This window comes from Equus przewalskii, chromosome 8, assembly GCF_037783145.1.
Source record: "Equus przewalskii isolate Varuska chromosome 8, EquPr2, whole genome shotgun sequence".
Taxonomy (NCBI): Eukaryota; Metazoa; Chordata; class Mammalia; order Perissodactyla; family Equidae; genus Equus; species Equus przewalskii.
In genome coordinates, this window is record NC_091838.1 from 75,882,129 (window position 1) to 75,893,429 (window position 11,301).

Genomic DNA, 11,301 nt, shown 5'->3' on the forward strand with positions numbered 1-11,301 from the left:
CCAAAATATTATCATTTCAACTTGCAGTCAATATAAAACTCTTCATGACATAGTGCACATTCTCGCTTTCTTGTTAACTCGGCAACGCCCAGTGTGTGTTTTGCATTGCAGCCCACCTCAGTGCAGGTGCTAAGTTTCCGTTGGAAATGCTTCATCTATATTGAGATCTCACATAATTTGCAGTTGAAAAAATGGATTCCTGTGTCCAAGGTGCTCGAAACATACTTAAAAGTTTTCCAATAATGATGCGTTAATGGAAAAACATTTTACTCTGTTTCAGTTTTTAGGGTAAATTTAAATTATTTAAAATGAAAGAAAATTAAGAATTCAGTCCCTCACTCATGCCAGCTATATTTCAAACACTCAGCAGCCACCTGCAGCCAGTGGCTACTTAGTGGACAGCATGGCTCCGGAGCCTGGGGCCATCCCTTTGAATGTCCTCAGCAGCGCTCATCTTCTTTCTTGACGTTGATTTTAAGTTTCTTGAAAAATAGGAGATGTGAAACCGGGAAGATTTTGAGTTGCCATTTTAGGGGCGATTGTGGAGACTGACAAAGCGCTTAAGTTCAGAATGAAGACTGACTCCCTCGAGAATGGGCACTTTTCTAGTGTGGCTCCAGGCTGGGATTGTTTTTATGGTCATAAAACCCATCTGAGTAAACACGTCCCCATGTGTTTGCTTTCCAGTTGCTTGCATTGCTTTATAGGCACGCATGACTCAGCTTGCAGGACAGCTGGTGTGACCCGATGCACAGAAACAACAGCCTTACCCACGAGTGCCATGGCTGAGAAACAAGATCGGATGGATAACAGGGGTCAGAATCTTGTTAGGCCTGTCGCCCCACCAAGTCTGTGTCCTTCCTCGGGAGTCAGGCTCCTGGCCACCTTCCCTTCCCCTCCTCGTTCCTCCCGCTTATCCTCTCTGCTCCCCTTTCATTCATTTAATCTATTTTTTTTTTTTAAAGATTTTATTTTTTTCCTTTTTCTCCCCAAAGCCCCCCGGTACATAGTTGTGCATTCTTCGTTGTGGGTTCTTCTAGTTGTGGCATGTGGGACGCTGCCTCAGCGTGGTCTGATGAGCAGTGCCATGTCCGCGCCCAGGATTCGAACTAACGAAACACTGGGCCGCCTGCAGCGGAGCGCGCGAACTTAACCACTCGGCCACGGGGCCAGCCCCTCATTTAATCTATTTTTTAAAAGTACCTGATTCATGCCAAGCGCCAGGCAGATGTTAGGGTTCCTACAATGAATGAGTGTACTTTCTCACTACTTGGTAAGGAGTCATGCCCTCCTACCTTAGTAGATGGAGACAGACAGGTAATCACAGAAATGTAAGGAAATAGGTCCATGCCGGTAACTAGTATCTCTATCAGTTTAAATGTTTTCTCTCCCTACTGTCCCATTCACACACTGCATCAGAAAGACCTGGATTTACAACCTGCATTCGAAGCCCTGACTCTGTCACACAACAGTTGTGTGTCCTTGGGCAAGTCACTTACCTCGTTTGGGCCTCAACTTCTGCATCTGTAAAGTGAAGGTAATAATACTGACCTTACAGGGCTGTTTTGAAGATCAAATGAGGTGATCTGGCTAAATCCTAGCATAGCACCTGGAACAAAGCTGGAACCCAACAGATGCAATGCGAGTGAGATTATTTTTAATCAATCCTTCCAGCAGATTGAAGTGCCCTTTACTGTGGTGCTGATTGCAGCCCAGAGGGGACAAGTGTCTTGCTATTGGCTCAAATGTTATGCATAAGCATCAGGCACCTGAAGACTAGGACGGACTCACCTTGCGTCAGAGTGCCAGGACAGCGCATTCGAGGAGCACCCAAACCAGTGGGGAGCAGGGCAAGGCACGGAAGAGGTATCTTCTAAGGGGAGCTCTGAGAAAGTCAGTGAGTTGAGGAGAAAGAAGAGGGAAGGGGAAAGAGATGAAATAGTGTCTAAGGCCAATGGGAAAGGAACAAACGAATGTCCAGAGACAAGGAAAACATGGCATCCATAAAGAACAGGAAGAAACTGAGCATGAGTGGAGGGAGTGTGTGCGTGTGTGCGTGTGTGTGTGTGTGTGTTAGGGGAGTGGTGGCTAGAGAAGAAGGTAAGGGTCAGGTCACCCACGGCTGAGTTTAGATATTATCTTTATCCTATTTGCAAAGCAAAGCATGGACAGGCTTTAACTTGACTGTAGGTGAATTGTGGAAAGCTCACAATGGCTGCTATGTGAAGAAAGGAGAAGAGAGGAAGACTGGAGGCAGGGAGACCAGGCGGGACACTATTGCCATAGTCCAGGCAAATGATGATGGGGCCTGTTACAGGGAGTGGCAGAGAGGCTGGAGAACAGTGCATGAGTTGAGAGGCATTCAGAGGGCATGACTGATCTGAAGCCATGACTTCTGATCCGTGGCCACTTGTCCCAACATCCACAGAGGAGAGAATTCAGTCAGTTCACATGGATTCACAGGCCAGGGTTTATTTCTGGGTGTCTTCCTCCAGCTTCTCTTTGGCTTCTTCTCTTGGTGTCAATGAACTGTGCTGTCACGGGGATGAATCTCATTTTCTAAACACACCCTTAGGTTGGGTGGCTGTGTGAGTCAGGATAATTAATGTTAGTCATTATAACAAACAACTCCAAATTTCAGTGGCTTAACACAATTGAAATTTGTTTTCCCTTGACATAAAGTCAAATGAGGTTAAGCTGGGTGACTCAGTAACCCAAGTGCCTTTCAATTGGGGACTTGGATGTCCCCAGACCCTCAGAGCCCCTCTGGTGCCTTGGAATCCCCTTCTCAACCTTCTGCATCTGTCCGCTACGTGGTCAGAGGGAAGGAACAGAAAGAATTGTGTGGGAAGTTTGACAAGACAGGTTTGGAAATGGTATAGATTGTGGATATGCATACTCCATGGCTCAGAACTACGCATACGACTCGGATTCAAAGAATCTGGGGCATATAGTTTGTGTGCTCAGGAAGAAGGAGGTGGGTGTGGTGAACTTCTCCCCAAATTCTGCCATGATGAAGGAGATGCGAGCAGTAGATGGGTGAACCCAAGAGTGGATTCATTCCAACTGCATTTCCCTTCTTTAATCCCGAGGGCTCTAGATTTCTTCCTCCTTAAATCTTAAGTAACTGGAACTCTTAAGGGGAGTGAAGAAAGCTTCAGTGTGTTTAAGGCTGGCTTCATCCTCTGTTTGGTTTTGTGCCAGACCCAGGGGGTAGTGTAGAGAATGACAATGGAATGCTGATGTTAACAGCAGAGTGAGGCCACGAGTCTCTAGTTTCAGCTTAATCCATGTCTGTCTCAGACGCTAAGACCTTGGTTTCCTTGTCTTGCTATTTTCTGGGGTGGTCCAGGCAAAATCACCCTGTGATTCCTAGCGGTATAAGTAGATTGTCAAGATCTCCAGTCCTTTCTGGGGTTGGGGGGCGGGGGGAACAAAAAGCTGTACACTGCAAGGAATAGGAGGGCAAGAGAGAATTAGGGGCATGTGATGGAAGACAAGGTCCCCTCACCAGTCGGTGGGAGAGGGAGATTTGAAACTGAGCTTTATTGCTTATCAGTTGAGCTCTGCCACCCTAAATTCATTGTTTCCTGGAGTTTACCTTCTCATCCATATTACACGCTTCTCTAGAAGTCCAATAGTCCTTTATTTAAATCCATCCTCTGATGTTTATGAGCTCTTTGACTTTTGGAAAGCCCCTTAACAACTTCAAGCTTTTATCTTCTTTTTTCATAGTTGGATTTGATGATTTCCATAAATGCTCTGGACTCTAACCTTTCACGTCCCTGTAGAGGAATTCTGCAAAGACAAAGGTGGAGGAGAGTGGCTGAGAGTTCTTGTCTCCATCTTTACTGAGGAACATGTAGGGAGACTGACATTCCTGGAATGATTGGGATCTAATATGTTGTTGATCAAACCGTGGCCAAGGATGAAGCAGTCTAGTAAAAACTGACACGCCCAATTTGGCTAGGTCGCTGGCGTTTTATGGGCCAGGGTTCCTCATCTGTCTTGGCAAGACCACGTGGGTGAAAATGCTGGTCTCACAGTTACCAAGAGCAATTCTTCCCTCCACAGGGTCACTTGAAAGAGTACTGGAGACCCGAGTGCTGGTTAGATTTCCACCCAGGACCAGAGTTCCAGAAGGATGTGGAAACCACAGATGAGTGAGTTACCCTCTCTACCGTGCAAGTGGAAGGACTCTGTGATAAATGGTTGGCTCACCAACCACTCAAAGAAGAAAACACTACTGAGAAAAAAGAAGCAAGAAAGCTTCAGCAAGAGGCAGAGTGGACGTGAGTTGTCCTGCGTGCACCTTCTCCTTTCTTCTGGTGGAGTGCTCAGAGTCTCCTGGAAAACTCCGCCTTTCCCTCTGCCCTTCTCTATGGTCTGATGGGGTTGACTCCATCCATAGCCTCAGTCCAAAGCCAATCCCCCTGGTAAGAGGGAGTGGTTTGAAGACGGGCAAAGACATTTCCTGGAACTGATGGCTGAAAGTGTCTCTTTTCTCTGCCAGAATTGCTCAGAGGTGGATGCCTAAGAAAGTGGCTGTAAGAGAGGAATGCCAGCCAAGAAAAGAGGGAAACTGGGTCCTGAGGACCTGTTTGAAACCCTGGATCCTGTCATCCCTGAGTCTTGTGTGCCAAAAAAAAATCCTTGATTTATTGAAGATATTTTAATGGGCAAGGGGAGGGTCTGTCTTTTGTAATGGAAAGGGCCATGACTTATGCAAGGGGGCACAAGATTGCCTAAGCTATTTGAATAGAGATGATTATAATTACGTGGATAATAACCCTTCTCTGAGACCCTGCTAGGCACTTCGCAAATATTGGTTCTTTCTCTCCTACCAACTTACAAGAGGGCTGTAATTACCACTATTATACAGCTGCAATCACTGCGGTTTTGTTATTTGAGGGATCTGACCAAGGTCAAATTGCTTGTGAGTCGTGCAGTAGGGATTCAAACCCACTTCTGCTTACTCCAAATGCCATGGGTTTGTCCCTCTGGCACATGGTCTCCCCTGGAGAGAGAGGCTGAATGAACACGGAGACAAAGAGGAGAACCAGACAACGTAGCTTGATGGACATCCAAGTGCTTGAAAGGGTTCTCCATCAGAGACACACACATCGAGGAGAGGGGTATTATTACAGGAAAGAGGAAGGTGGAGAGACAACAAGCCAATGAAAACAACACAACAACAATAGCAAAGCAACAACTGCTGCTTGGAAGAAGCACTCTCCTCAACAGAAGGAAAGGGGGCTAGCTGAGGTTTATTTTGTTCTTAATATGTACTTAGGTCTTTGGGGAGCACATGATAGAAACAAATCGGAACTAGCATGTTACAGGATACAGTCTTACAGAGCCTGAGGTCGTGGAGCTAGCTGAATTCCAGAGAAGGTTTGGAAGTGGAGACCAGAGGACCTCAGGCTTCTAACTCTTATTTCTACTTCTGCCTGCTTTCTATTTTGTTCTTTCCTTCCTCTGTCGGCTTGCCCTCCTCTGCAATCATGGGGCAGAACCTGGCTGTCTCACGACTTCCTGGTTGGTGTGTTTCAGAGACCCAGCCAGCCACAGAGGCTGACTTTCTGTCTCAACTCCCACTTACCGCCACTTCCAAATTACTCAGAAAAGAGTAACTGATCGGCTTGGTGGAGTAAGCTGTCCATTCTGGTACACTCCATCCTGGGTCGCCCTTGGAGTGAAGTGCAGAGCGAGCAGTGCCAGGCCCACAGAGGAGGAGCCACGTGGGGCAGGCTCTGTGATGTACTGCCCAGACGTCCCATCGGGGATTGAAAACCTCTCCCCCTCAGCTGGTGTCAGCTCCCTTCGGACACTGCCTCACTAGCAGTCATTCCACTTTTATGGGAAGGGGCCCTCTTCCTGTACCAGGGACATCTCTGAATCTCCCTCTCAGCTCCAGAGGTTCTTGTGGGCTGGTTTAGGTCTGTTTTGGGCTCTCCTCAATGTCCTTCCCTTCTGTCTTACAAGATCACCCTTGAGTAAATTTCCTGCATTCAAATTTCCATCTGAATCCGCTTCCTGGAGAACGCAACCCATGACAGTTAGTTCCAAGAATTGCCTGAGAAAGAACACACTAAGGTGAGACTCTGCAGCCAGATGTGCCACTGCTTGTCTGGTGATGGGGACTCTATCCCAGGGGGTAGGTGGAGCGCAGAGGCTCCCAGTAGTAGGTAACAGAATATTTGTTAGCCTTTCACTGCTGGTGAGCTGGGATGCTTACCGGTGGAAGGGGAGGCGTTAGCTGGTGTGACGTATCAGGCGTTTTATAAAAATGGGATGAAGAGTAGATATAAGGACAGCGGAATGGAGTGACTATTTCTAAGCTCAGTTGAGACTCTGGAAAGTGGTAATGAAACAGTGAGAGTGATTAACTTGCCCGACGCAAGTAAGAGCTAAGTGTGAGAGCCAGGGACCTCCAGGTTAGCATAGAAGGAGGCTCTTGTATCCTACAGCAAGAGGGCAGAGAAAGCTGAAGACTTAAGTGCCAGAAAACTTGGGATCCAAAGAAAGTCAGCTCTCTACCAGATGAGTCTGCTACACAGGGTCAGGGCCGGGCTGCGAACATCTGGGTTGACGTGCCCCCAAACCTTGAATCTCCAGATTCCTCTGAAGCTCTGGGCCACGCCCACTATTAAGGGCTAACACTCCACCTTTGCTTGAAGATGGTGTAGAGGCCTTGACCCTGCGAGAGAACATGAGCCGCCCTCAGGATCTGGATCTACATCTCCCCATCCTTTCTCTGGCTAATGACTAGGGATGACTCATCTCTCGGATTGGGGTAGGCTGAGCAGGGAGGCAGGCGGCTGAAGGAGCAGTGGGATCTAGCCAGCCGGTATCAGCAGGAGCTCGGAGAAATGCATAAACCTGGATTTTGAGGGCGTACAATCAAAGAGGAAGGAACAAAAATTGGATAAGCCAGAATTTATTGATTTGGGAGCACTTTCCTGGGATAGAGGAGTTAGCACCCTGGAGAAAACTCTGGGAGATGCTGAGAAAACATTGGCTCCAAGAAGCAAGGAGGAAACAGTGGCCCCCATGCCCTAACTTGGGACAGTTCTGAAATTCCTTCCCTGTTTCAGATCCCCCTGTGTGGTCAACTGAGGCCTTTGCTGGAAGTGTAGAGTGACTCAACTTCTTCCTTGGCCAAATCCTGTTTTAGTCTCCTCGGTTTCACAGGTGTTGATTGTGAGAGCAATTTCCCAGTAAATTTTCTGCACCCTAGTTTTTATCTCAAAGTCTGCTGCCAGGTGAACCCAACTTGCTACAGACGTCATGCCTCTTGGTGGGGAGAAGATCTCCATATAGTAGAGCTGCTGGAAACCCACTCCCAGAGTCTCTATATACACAGGGTTGGAAGAGCAAATGGTTTGCCCGAGCAAATTGGCGTGCCGTCAAGATTCAGATCCAGATGTGTGTGCCTTCAAAGCCATTGTTTTTCTTTTTGCATTTTGCTGTCTTGTCCTACTTGATTCATACTTTTATAATTGATCCATTGGCAAAGTGTCTAAGTTTTACAGAGAAAAACCAAGCTGATAGACAGCCACTGCAGCACGTCGTTGGAAACAGCAGGAACACCGTGTACAGGATGACCAGCTATGCCTGTCGTTCATTCGTTCTTTCTTGGATTTATTCATTTAACCAACTTTGATTAAGCCCTCACTCTGTGCCAGGCCCTAGGCTAGGGACTGTGGACACAGCAAGAAATAAAGCCTAGATTCTGATTCCAAAATTTATGGTCCAGCAGAGCAGAATGCCATGTAAACAAGTAGGGGCAGTAAATCATTCCAAGGCTGATAAAGGATGGTCAAAGCTTCTACTTATAACTGAGGGGAATCCCTGAGTTTGGAAGACAGCCTCACAGGGCTACTGTGTCCCCTCAGAGTCAGTAAAAAGCTGGCATCGTCTGGTATAGTGCTGGCAATGAAACTCATAACCTCGTCTCTCCCTTGTACGGCTGGTCCTGGTGTGCCCCAGACCCTGTGCTGTCCTGTGTCTCATGCTACAAGTCTCACAACCAGGGATTTTTGAGTGATCACACAGGCAGGTGTGGCTTATTGCCAACTTTTGGGCAAAGTGGATTATGTTGGCAACATTTCCCCCTTGATTTCTTTATTTGGTGATGATTTCCAGATCTAAGTATGAAGAGACACAGCGCCTTCCCACTCCAAGATGTAAAGAGGACCGCTGTGTTGGGTGCTAACACAGCGTGGAGATGGGATGCGTGGGGATGTGATCCACTTTTCTTTTCCTTTTTTCCAGCACTGGCTACCATACTGCCCAGTAATCTGTAGCTACCATCCTCCTCAGTGGGCACGTGCCAGAGCTTCCAGCGGTAGGAAGTTCATGGGAGAAGGACAAACACAGAGGATGCAAAGTTCAGCACCCACCGTGGAGAAAAGAAGAGTATTACAGGCAGAGAAGGAGAGAGAGGGGGTCAGTTAATAATTAACCAGCAAATGAGTACTGTTGTTTCCCATTAAAGATAGAAATGGCAACATGCTATTAAAAGGCTGATGATGGAAGAACAGATTACAGGAGAGAGACAACAGAAAAGAGAGGTTATTTTCAAAAGCTATCATATTAAGAAAGTGGGAAATTCTGGGTATCAGAATATCAGCTTTAGTCCTTGCTACATCTGAGGACCTAGCCCAGGGCTTGGCACAGAGTAGGAGCTTGATACACGTTTGTTAAATAAACTAACGAGGGACTCACTGAATGCATGGCAGACGCTTGGCTCATAGTCTTATACACAGTGCTGAACTGTTTCCAGCTACGTTTAACCTGCACAGTATCTTCCTGCAATTCATATTTATCACCTTGCTTTTACTGCCTGCAAATGTAGACACTGTGCCAGTAGATCGATTATAAAAATAGATATTACACAGGAAAACGCAGCAGGAGGCAAGAGGAAGCACAGAGACTTTACAGGTAGACACAGCTGGGTCTCAGAATTGGCGGCAGCTCAGACCAGGCAACTCATCTGATCCTCCTACGCCGTGTACTGCTTCAAACGATTGGTGTTGCGACTAATTTAGATTACGTATATGCAGATTTTCGCCTCATTCCAGGGAACTACAGTGGGGGGGAGGGAGGGCTGACTTTTAAATATTTATGGACACATAAAATGATGTGGTTCAGACTTTGGCTCTAAATAGCTTGAAGGTGGATTTAGAATCACCCCCGCAAGGTAGACGCTTACTGGGTTATTAAGTAAGATGAGTGGCACATGGAAGCAGAAAAATTAACCACAGCTGCCGTTGGTGACCTTTTACCACTATGTCAAGCATCTGCCACCATGAGAAGCCTATCACCCACAGGATCTCCACAGCCAAGGTAATCATCATCCCTCTTCAGGAAGCATGATTATTTTTATTCGCCTTTTGCAGATGAGAAAAATGAGATGCGGATCAATTGTTAAGTTGCTCAAGACCAGACCTGTGCATGGTGGAGCAGCCAGGATGTCCGGTGAGGGGTGTGTGCTGGCAGGGACAGAGCTCCCGATGTGGGACAGCCCCTCTGTGCCTGAGTGCTGGCTGTGGGGCAGGAGACCCTGCCTGAGCCCTCTAGAATCCCTGTCTCTTTCAGTCCTTACCATTCCCTGAAAAGGAGAGTTTATCATGACAGTTACACATCAAGATGTCAGGCTCAGCGACAAGATGGCCATTTGAGCGGCATGTCATTGACAGAAAAATGCAGGTGAAGGACCATCATCACAACAACAGCCACATTTTAAGTGTCACATACACTGATTATTATTGTTGTTGTTTGACACTGACTTGCAGCCCTGTTCTATGCACTTTTCCTGTATATTGCATCCTCATAGCCAGCCCACGAGGTAAGTATGGGTAATATTCTCAGGTCACAAAGGAAGGTGTTGAGGTCAAAAAGGCAAATGACTACCCCAGCCAGTGAGGGTATCTTCTTTAACCCTCACCCCACCTTCAAATGAGGAAGCAGAGACTTCTAGAGGTTGAGTAGTTTTTCTAGATCTCACAACCAGAAGGCAAAAGAGTGGGATTCATCTTACATCTGCCTGCTCTGGGGTTGTGTCTTCTCTCCAGGCCCGCTCCGGCTACTGCCCCACTGTCATGGAGAGGGACGTGTGATGGCCGCTTCTGCAGGCCCCCAGGGCATCAACTATGGGGTCACCTGCTTTCCCAGGGGTGTGGGAAGGAGTATAATTGGTCTCTGGCTTTCCACATCTTGCTTTTGACTTCTTCCTTGAGCACAGCCTTCTATTTCTCTAGAATTTCTATAGATGTTTGCAAGCAAGGAGAATGTCATTCTTGAGATCGCATTTCTTGTCTCCTTTAGGCAAAAGTCTCTGAGCTCAGGTAGCACGTACCAAGAAGGTGATGGCTGAGCTTCTGGGTGGTCTTAACCCTGGCCAGGCTGCTCATGTGGCGTCCTAAGGCTCCCGTCCTAGCCTCTAGCCAGGCCCCGGGCTCTCCTTATGAGCTTGGTCCAGCTCTGCTTTCTCCCCTCACTTCCTCCCTCCTCCCCCTCCTCCACGCACCGGGGTTCTCTGGGGTCTGAGTCATGCTCACCGGTCTGCTCTTTCGGGCAGCACAGCTTTAAAAAAATGAGCCACTATTTGAGTTTGGGACCCCTGGCTTCTCCTGAGTACTCTGAACAACAGGCGACTCTCGGCTCCTTCTTCTCACCCCTTTGGGTGGGGCCTGGGCTCTGCAGTGGCGGTGGACGCTCTTGCTTCTGCCCCTCCCCTTGCACATTCATAGTTTCTACCTGGCCCTTGAAGGTGTTTTAAGTTTACAACACCTAAGTGCACCTATCATCAATCTTTTCATGCCACTCTTGTCGGAAGAGTCTTTCATATCATTCATTCATTTTTTGTTTCATTCATTCATTCATTTTCTAAGTCTTTCCGAAAGCATAGAGTGAGTACCTCCTCCATGTCAGACATCATGCGAGGTGCTGGGATACAGCAGGGGACAAAATAAGTCCTACAATCTAGCGGAAGGGACAGAAAATTGTATAATCACCCAAATAGCAAAGCAATCCTGAACTCTGGTAAGTGAATTTAAAGAATATACAGGAGCTATGAGAGCTAAATCATGGGGTGACACTTAATCTGGGAGGTCTGATGTGAGAGCAGAAGGATGACAGAAATTGGTTGGGCTAGAAGAAACTGATTTCAAGGAGAGGAAGTGGTGTGTGCAAAGATCCGGTGGCTGGAGAGATTTAGGAATTTCTAAAGGTGGAAAGAAGCCAGATTTTGCAAGAGAGCAAGTGGCTTGGGGCTGGGAGAAGCAGAGGAACAGG

At 47.3% G+C, this 11,301-nt stretch overlaps 1 long non-coding RNA gene across 1 annotated transcript; it reads right to left on the reverse strand.

Annotated features, from left to right (window-relative positions):
* Positions 1–3,622: 3,622 nt before the first annotated feature.
* Positions 3,623–5,829, reverse strand: LOC139085345 (uncharacterized). The gene is made up of 2 exons (XR_011543625.1): positions 5,603–5,829; positions 3,623–3,798 (listed from the first exon to the last, which is right to left on the reverse strand). It is a non-coding gene; the product is annotated as an uncharacterized lncRNA (long non-coding RNA).
* Positions 5,830–11,301: the final 5,472 nt, after the last annotated feature.